General features: G+C 43.7%; 1 long non-coding RNA gene across 1 annotated transcript; it reads right to left on the bottom strand.

Moving 5' to 3' along the window:
- Positions 1-5,700: 5,700 nt before the first annotated feature.
- LOC138406626 (uncharacterized) lies at positions 5,701-8,331 on the bottom strand. The gene is made up of 3 exons (XR_011240021.1): positions 8,220-8,331; positions 6,248-6,303; positions 5,701-5,993 (listed from the first exon to the last, which is right to left on the bottom strand). It is a non-coding gene; the product is annotated as an uncharacterized lncRNA (long non-coding RNA).
- Between the last annotated feature and the right edge of the window lie 889 nt (positions 8,332-9,220).

Raw genomic sequence — 9,220 nt, 5'->3', positions numbered from 1 at the left:
AGTTGGGGCAGTTGTTGTAGTTGTGGCAGTTGTTGTTGTAGTTGGGGCAGTAGTTGTTGTCGTTGGGGCAGTTGTTGTTGTAGTTGGTGCAGTTGTTGTTGTAGTTGGTGCAGTTCTTGTTGTCGTTGGGGCAGTTGTTGTCGTTGGGGCGGTAGTTGTTGTCGTTGGGGCGGTAGTTGTTGTAGTGGCAGTTGTTGTTGTCGTTGGGGCGGTGGTTGTAGTTGGGGCAGTTGTTGTCGTTAGGGTAGTAGTTGTTGTAGTTGGGGCAGTTGTTGTTGTTGTTGGGGCAGTAGTTGTTGTAGTTGGTGCAGTAGTTGTTGTCGTTGGGGCGGTGGTTGTCGTTGGGGTAGTAGTTGTTGTAGTTGGGGCAGTTGTTGTTGTTGTTGGGGCAGTTGTTGTTGTTGTTGGGGCAGTTGTTGTCGTCGTTGGGGCATTTGTTGTTGTCGTTGGGGCGGTAGTTGTTGTAGTTGGGGCAGTTGTTGTTGTCGTTGGGGCAGTAGTTGTTGTTGTTGGGGCGGTAGTTGTTGTAGTTGGGGCAGTTGTTGTCGTTGGGGTAGTAGTTGTTGTAGTTGGGGCAGTTGTTGTTGTTGTTGGGGCAGTAGTTGTTGTCGTTGGGGCAGTTGTTGTTGTAGTTGGGGCAGTTGTTGTCATCGTTGGGGCATTTGTTGTTGTCGTTGGGGCGGTAGTTGTTGTAGTTGGGGCAGTTGTTGTTGTAGTTGGTGCAGTTGTTGTTGTAGTTGGTGCAGTTGTTGTTGTCGTTGGGGCAGTGGTTGTAGTTGGGGCAGTTGTTGTCGTTGGGGCGGTAGTTGTTGTTGTTGGGGCAGTAGTTGTTGTCGTTGGGGCAGTTGTTGTCGTTGGGGCGGTAGTTGTTGTAGTTGGGGCAGTTGTTGTTGTTGTTGGGGCAGTTGTTGTAGTTGCGGCAGTTGTTGTTGTTGTTGGGGCAGTTGTTGTTGTAGTTGTGGCAGTTGTTGTTGTAGTTGGGGCAGTTGTGGCAGTAGTTGTTGTAGTTGGTGCAGTTGTTGTCGTAGTTGGTGCAGTTGTTGTTGTCGTTGGGGCAGTTGTTGTAGTTGCGGCAGTTGTTGTCGTTGGGGCGGTAGTTGTTGTAGTTGGGGCAGTTGTTGTTGTCGTTGGGGCAGTTGTTGTCGTTGGGGTAGTAGTTGTTGTAGTTGGGGCAGTTGTTGTCGTCGTTGGGGCATTTGTTGTTGTCGTTGGGGCAGTTGTTGTTGTAGTTGGGGCAGTTGTTGTCGTTGGGGTAGTAGTTGTTGTCGTTGGGGCAGTTGTTGTTGTAGTTGGGGCAGTTGTTGTCGTCGTTGGGGCATTTGTTGTTGTAGTTGGGGCAGTTGTTGTCGTTGGGGTAGTAGTTGTTGTAGTTGGGGCAGTTGTTGTTGTTGTTGGGGCAGTAGTTGTTGTCGTTGGGGCAGTTGTTGTTGTAGTTGGGGCAGTTGTTGTCGTCGTTGGGGCATTTGTTGTTGTCGTTGGGGCGGTAGTTGTTGTAGTTGGGGCAGTTGTTGTTGTAGTTGGTGCAGTTGTTGTTGTAGTTGGTGCAGTTGTTGTTGTCGTTGGGGCAGTGGTTGTAGTTGGGGCAGTTGTTGTCGTTGGGGCGGTAGTTGTTGTAGTTGGGGCAGTTGTTGTTGTTGTTGGGGCAGTAGTTGTTGTCATTGGGGCAGTTGTTGTCGTTGGGGCGGTAGTTGTTGTAGTTGGGGCAGTTGTTGTTGTTGTTGGGGCAGTTGTTGTAGTTGCGGCAGTTGTTGTTGTTGTTGGGGCAGTTGTTGTTGTAGTTGTGGCAGTTGTTGTTGTAGTTGGGGCAGTTGTGGCAGTAGTTGTTGTAGTTGGTGCAGTTGTTGTCGTAGTTGGTGCAGTTGTTGTTGTCGTTGGGGCAGTGGTTGTAGTTGGGGCAGTTGTTGTCGTTGGGGCGGTAGTTGTTGTAGTTGGGGCAGTTGTTGTTGTTGTTGGGGCAGTAGTTGTTGTCGTTGGGGCAGTTGTTGTCGTTGGGGCGGTAGTTGTTGTAGTTGGGGCAGTTGTTGTTGTTGTTGGGGCAGTTGTTGTAGTTGCGGCAGTTGTTGTTGTTGTTGGGGCAGTTGTTGTTGTAGTTGTGGCAGTTGTTGTTGTAGTTGGGGCAGTTGTGGCAGTAGTTGTTGTAGTTGGTGCAGTTGTTGTCGTAGTTGGTGCAGTTGTTGTTGTCGTTGGGGCAGTGGTTGTAGTTGGGGCAGTTGTTGTTGTAGTTGGGGCAGTTGTTGTTGTTGTTTGGGCGGTGGTTGTAGTTGGGGCAGTTGTTGTTGTCGTTGGGGCAGTAGTTGTAGTAGTTGGGGTGGTAGTTGTAGTTGGGGCAGTTGTTGTTGTTGGGGTAGTAGTTGTTGTAGTTGGGGCAGTTGTTGTTGTTGGGGCAGTAGTTGTTGTCGTTGGGGCGGTAGTTGTTGTCGTTGAGGCAGTTGTTGTTGTCGTTGGGGCAGTTGTTGTCGTTGGGGTAGTAGTTGTTGTAGTTGGGGCAGTTGTTGTTGTTGTTGGGGCAGTAGTTGTTGTAGTTGGGGTGGTAGTTGTAGTTGGGGCGGTAGTTGTTGTCGTTGGGGTGGTAGTTGTAGTTGGGGCGGTAGTTGTTGTCGTTGGGGCAGTTGTTGTTGTCGTTGGGGCGGTGGTTGTAGTTGGGGCAGTTGTTGTTGTCGTTGCTACAGTTGTTGTTGTAGTTGGGGCAGTAGTTGTAGTTGGGGAAGTTGTTGTTGTCGTTGGGGCGGTTGTTGTAGTTGATGGGGCAGTAGTTGTTGTCATTGGGGCGGTAGTTGTAGTTGGGGCAGTTGTTGTTGTAGTTGGGGCAGTTGTTGTTGTCGTTGGGGCAGTTGTTGTTGTCGTTGCTACAGTTGTTGTTGTCGTTGGGGCGGTTGTTGTAGTTGGGGCAGTTGTTGTTGTTGTTGGGGCAGTAGTTGTTGTAGTTGGGGCAGTTGTTGTTGTCATTGGGGCGGTAGTTGTAGTTGGGGCAGTTGTTGTTGTCGTTGGAGCGGTAGTGTTAGTTGGGGCAGTTTTTGTTGTAGTTGGGGCAGTTGTTGTTGCTGGGCCAGTTGTTGTTGTTGTTGGGGCAGTTGTTGTTGTCGTTGGGGCAGTAGTTGTTGTAGTTGTGGCAGTAGTTGTTGTAGTTAGGGCAGTAGTTGTTGTCGTTGGGGCGGTAGTTGTAGTTGGGGCAGTTGTTGTTGTCGTTGGGGCACTAGTTGTTGTCGTTGGGGCAGTAGTTGTTGTCGTTGGGGCAGTTGTTGTTGTTGTCCGGGCGGTAGTTGTAGTTGGGGCAGTTGTTGTTGTCGTTGGGGTGGTAGTTGTAGTTGGGGCGGTAGTTGTTGTAGTTGTGGCAGTTGTTGTTGTGGTTGGGGCAGTTGTTGTTGTAGTTGGGGCAGTTGTTGTTGTCGTTGCTACAGTTGTTGTTGTAGTTGGGGCAGTAGTTGTCGTTGGGGCGGTAGTTGTAGTTGGGGCAGTTGTTGTTGTAGTTGGGGCAGTTGTTGTTGTCGTTGGGGCAGTTGTTGTTGTCGTTGGGGCAGTAGTTGTTGTAGTTGTGGCAGTAGTTGTTGTCGTTGGGGCGGTAGTTGTAGTTGGGGCAGTTGTTGTTGTCGTTGGGGCGGTAGTTGTAGTTGGGGCAGTTGTTGTTGTCATTGGGGCAGTTGTTGTTGTCGTTGGGGCGGTAGTTGTAGTTGGGGCAGTTGTTGTTGTCGTTGGGGCAGTTGTTGTTGTAGTTGGGGCAGTTGTTGTTGTCGTTGCTACAGTTGTTGTTGTAGTTGGGGCAGTAGTTGTAGTTGGGGAAGTTGTTGTTGTCGTTGGGGCGGTTGTTGTAGTTGATGGGTCAGTAGTTGTTGTAGTTGGGGCAGTTGTTGTTGTCGTTGGGGCAGTTGTTGTTGTCGTTGGGGCAGTAGTTGTTGTAGTTGTGGCAGTAGTTGTTGTAGTTGGGGCAGTAGTTGTTGTCGTTGGGGCGGTAGTTGTAGTTGGGGCAGTTGTTGTTGTAGTTGGGGCAGTAGTTGTTGTAGTTGGGGCAGTTGTTGTTGTCGTTGGGGCAGTAGTTGTTGTAGTTGTGGCAGTAGTTGTTGTAGTTGGGGCAGTAGTTGTTGTCGTTGGGGCGGTAGTTGTAGTTGGGGCAGTTGTTGTTGTCGTTTGGGCACTAGTTGTTGTCGTTGGGGCAGTAGTTGTTGTCGTTGGGGCGGTAGTTGTCGTTGGGGCGGTAGTTGTAGTTGGGGCAGTTGTTGTAGTTGGGGCAGTTGTTGTTGTCGTTGGGGCGGTAGTTGTAGTTGGGGCAGTTGTTGTTGTCATTGGGGCAGTTGTTGTAGTTGGGGCAGTTGTTGTTGTAGTTGGTGCAGTTGTTGTTGTAGTTCTGGCAGTAGTTGTTGTAGTTGGGGCAGTTGTTGTTGTAGTTGGTACAGTTGTTGTTGTCGTTGGGGCAGTTGTTGTTGTCGTTGGGGCAGTGGTTGTAGTTGGGGCAGTTGTTGTTGTAGTTGGGGCAGTTGTTGTCGTTGGGGCGGTAGTTGTAGTTGGGGCAGTAGTTGTTGTAGTTGTGGCAGTTGCTGTTGTCGTTGGGGCAGTTGTTGTTGTAGTTGGGGCAGTTGTTGTTGTCGTTGCTACAGTTGTTGTTGTAGTTGGGGCAGTAGTTGTAGTTGGGGAAGTTGTTGTAGTTGGGGCAGTTGTTGTTGTCGTTGGGGCGGTTGTTGTAGTTGGGGCAGTAGTTGTTGTAGTTGGGGCAGTTGTTGTTGTGTTTGGGGCGGTAGTTGTAGTTGGGGCAGTTGTTGTTGTCATTGGGGCGGTAGTTGTAGTTGGTGCAGTTGTTGTTGTAGTTGGGGCAGTTGTTGTTGTTGGGTCAGTAGTTGTTGTAGTTGGGGTAGTAGTTGTTGTCGTTGGGGCGGTAGTTGTAGTTGGGGCAGTTGTTGTTGTCGTTGGGGCACTAGTTGTTGTTGTTGGGGCAGTAGTTGTTGTCGTTGGGGCGGTAGTTGTAGTTGGGGCAGTTGTTGTTGTCATTGGGGCAGTTGTTGTTGTCGTTGGGGCGGTAGTTGTAGTTGGGGCAGTTGTTGTCATTGGGGCAGTTGTTGTTGTAGTTGGTGCAGTTGTTGTTGTAGTTCTGGCAGTAGTTGTTGTAGTTGGGGCAGTTGTTGTTGTAGTTGGTACAGTTGTTGTTGTCGTTGGGGCAGTTGTTGTTGTCGTTGGGGCAGTGGTTGTAGTTGGGGCAGTTGTTGTTGTAGTTGGGGCAGTTGTTGTCGTTGGGGCGGTAGTTGTAGTTGGGGCAGTAGTTGTTGTAGTTGTGGCAGTTGCTGTTGTCGTTGGGGCAGTTGTTGTTGTAGTTGGGGCAGTTGTTGTTGTCGTTGCTACAGTTGTTGTTGTAGTTGGGGCAGTAGTTGTAGTTGGGGAAGTTGTTGTAGTTGGGGCAGTTGTTGTTGTCGTTGGGGCGGTTGTTGTAGTTGGGGCAGTAGTTGTTGTAGTTGGGGCAGTTGTTGTTGTGTTTGGGGCGGTAGTTGTAGTTGGGGCAGTTGTTGTTGTCATTGGGGCGGTAGTTGTAGTTGGTGCAGTTGTTGTTGTAGTTGGGGCAGTTGTTGTTGTTGGGTCAGTAGTTGTTGTAGTTGGGGCAGCTGTTGTTGTCGTTGGGGCAGTAGTTGTTGTAGTTGTGGCAGTAGTTGTTGTAGTTGGGGTAGTAGTTGTTGTCGTTGGGGCGGTAGTTGTAGTTGGGGCAGTTGTTGTTGTCGTTGGGGCACTAGTTGTTGTTGTTGGGGCAGTAGTTGTTGTCGTTGGGGCGGTAGTTGTAGTTGGGGCAGTTGTTGTTGTCATTGGGGCAGTTGTTGTTGTCGTTGGGGCGGTAGTTGTAGTTGGGGCAGTTGTTGTCATTGGGGCAGTTGTTGTAGTTGGGGCAGTTGTTGTTGTAGTTGGGGCAGTAGTTGTTGTCGTTGGGGCGGTAGTTGTAGTTGGGGCAGTTGTTGTTGTCGTTGGGGCACTAGTTGTTGTCGTTGGGGCAGTTGATGTGTCTGCAGCAGATATGTAGGAAACTGAAAATACAACAGTTTAGTATTACTGTATTACATTTGTCCAAATCTATTACTCTTTGGATTCATTTTATTTTAACACATTAATGTTTAGAAATGAATCATCACATTCATCATATATGATAATTGGATTTTAAGCCTCGTTGTTTATGAAATATTAAATCAGTTGTTGCCATGTTCCCTCATTCATCTTTATGTCATATTTACATCCCAGCTTTAATCTTTATTCATTTAAAGTGAACTATTGCTCATCATACCTGTTAGAATCAGGAAAACTGATATGATCTTTCTCGTCCCCATCCTGTCAGTGGATCTGCAAAATAAACAAGACAGAAGACAAAAGGGAAAATGGTTTCTTCTACAGTTACACAATATTACATGTTATTTATATTATATATTATAAATATTTAATGAGCATATAATCTGTCAAATATCAATTTTTTTATTGTTGTAGTTTATTGTTGGTGGTTTTCTTTGGAACTATTTCTTCAATAAAACAGATTTTTTTACTTTTAAAAACATAAAACAACATAAAATCCCTTTAAGGTTGTTTGTTCCCTGTTTGCCACATAAGTGTCTTGAGAACTCATTGAGTGACGAGACCTTTATCTCATCAACACGATCAGTATCATTATCATTGTCTGACCTCTTGTGGTCTATCTCTGCACTGTACGTACGGCAAGTCCAGGACCTTATGGGGCTTTGAGCAGAATTGGATTTTGTGGCCACCACCACCTACCTCACCTGCTATTAATCTAATACATCTATCATCAGTTTACACAGATGTAAATGTGTTGTCCTGACAATAGGATTAGCCAGACATCACAATCTCAAAAACACTACAATACAGACCACAGAGATAATTATTTTTACAAATATGACAAAGTAAGCAGCAAGTAGTTTTTCTAAATTAGAAACTTTAACAACTTTTTTATTCAACAATCAATCCAAATTCCTGATTAATCTTAAGTCTGAAACAGTAAAATATCACATTATAATATTTTGTCATTATTTTGAGTGTAGCATTAAAATTAGGAAGTCGATTGTGGCAACTGGTAGATCGGATGTTTGATCCCAGTCTCCTCATTCAGCATGCTGAAGTGTCCTTGGGCAAGATACTGAATCCAAATAGTTTATGACGGCTGTGCCGACAGTGTCTGACTGATGATACTAGAGATAGTGCTGCACATAGTTGTGTTGTATGAATGTGTGTGAATGGGTGAAAGGCAAGAAACTGAACTGAACTTATAATAATTTCATTCTTCATATTTGTATACTGTCTTTTTCATTTCCTCTGTTTATCATTTGTTACGATATGTGCATTCGTTTCTAAACTTATTAATCCTTTTTAACATTTGTTCGAATGTAAGAACTTTTAGCTGCAATTGATTTGTTTAAGAGATGCTATATAAATAGAGTTTAATTGATTGACTGTAAAGCACATTAAACTATTAACCAAGATTAGAAAAGCACGATAGAAATACAGACCATTTACCATCCTAACAAATTCCAAATGTAATAGTTTCAATGGAGTAATTATTTTTTCCATCCCATACATGTTGACAAGTTAAAGTGGCAGTTTTGATTCCGTCAGTTGCCTTCATCTTATTTTGGTTGCTGTGGATGCTGGTCGACATCTCACAATCCGAACACAACAAACTCACAAAGAAAATTTGTTTATGACCAGATACTTTTAATTTTCAGACTATTTATTTCTTAGTTAGAAAAAGATGTTAGAAATACACTAGAAATGAAATCAACTTTTTTTTTTCAAAAGTGTAATTGAGACACTGATTCCTTTAATTCCATTGGCAGCAATTTTACAAATCCAAATCAGGGTGGAATGTAGGTCTATTATTTATTTGAAGTAAAACATTTACAACTGACAAGATCTCATTTTGTTCTCAACTAAAACTAAAACCTTGCCCGACAAACAAAATCTCATTCTTCACATCTAGTGATTTAGATAATCTTTACAAGATTTCACAAGTGAAAGTCAGGCTTTAATTTCACTCTATTCTCCAAACACAATCGTACTTATTATTTGAATATACAAATACAAAATGAATACTAGAATTTAAGCAGAGCTTTGAACATGTTATATAAAAAGGTGATGAATTAAGTCATCAGTTATTGTAACTTTAAATCTGAGAAAATATTTGATAATTACATGCAATTTACATGTTGCTAACTCACACACACACACGTGTCCGTACAGATTGTACTCACTTTAAAGGCAAAGAAGAAAAGTTATTAATTTCCTCTTTTCTCTGGTGTAGACGTTCTTAAAGTGTTGCAGTGCTCAGTTCACTTCACATATGTGACACTGCCAACCTCTCCCTCTGTGGCATTCCACATTTATTTAGGCCTTTATATATTGGAATGAAATAAAGGCCAATGACGTTGATCATTCAAGACAGAGATGTTGTGACACCTCGATTTGTCAAATTCTTGGCATAACATTACAGTTTACTCCCTTCTTTTGTTTCTGCTTCACAAAACAAATGCTTGGATATTAGTTGTGTGAATGAAGCTCTACCGGTTTGACAGTATGAGGGGCCAAAGAGATCAATTGTGTAAGGACAAGGATTAATGTTGAATGTCTTAATTAAAAAGTTGTTGTAAAAACTGAATTAAATCAACTGTGTTCATTTTAAATTTTATTTTAAATGTTTTAATCTGAATTTATTAATAATTTAATACCCCAAAATAATATAGCAACAGGCCATTTGACTTTTGAGGTTAATGATTTAAGCATACATAAGTATGAGATACTACATATGTAGGTAATATTGACTCAGAATTTACAATAAAATATAAATGCATGTACATGTTAGATGTTGTGGGTCATTGATAAAATGTACTCATAAAATAAATAATTAGAATTACACACATACACATATAGGTACAAAATGAAATGTCTGGTGTTTTAAAATCTTTAGATTGTGGGGGGTCACATGTCAAACAGAGTAAACCTTTCACCTTGTGGCACATCTCACATCTTTTTAAATCTTTATATAATAAAATTAGACTTAAGATTTCTCAATCACAGCCCTGCTGTCCCTGCTCATATCAACCACTGCGACTCCACTCAGAGATGCTGCTACTGCTGGAACAATGGCTTCTACAGCCCTATCTGCCCTATGAGGAAATGAGGAATAAATAACTTTATCTCATATCTGTTCATTTGGGGGTTAAGAATATAATTTAATCTTTGTGTGTGTGGTCCA

The sequence above is a fragment of the Paralichthys olivaceus genome, chromosome 22, assembly GCF_024713975.1.
Source record: "Paralichthys olivaceus isolate ysfri-2021 chromosome 22, ASM2471397v2, whole genome shotgun sequence".
Lineage (NCBI taxonomy): Eukaryota > Metazoa > Chordata > Actinopteri > Pleuronectiformes > Paralichthyidae > Paralichthys > Paralichthys olivaceus.
The sequence above is the reverse complement of the archived record's forward strand: the minus strand, read 5'-3'. Positions and strand labels throughout refer to the sequence as shown.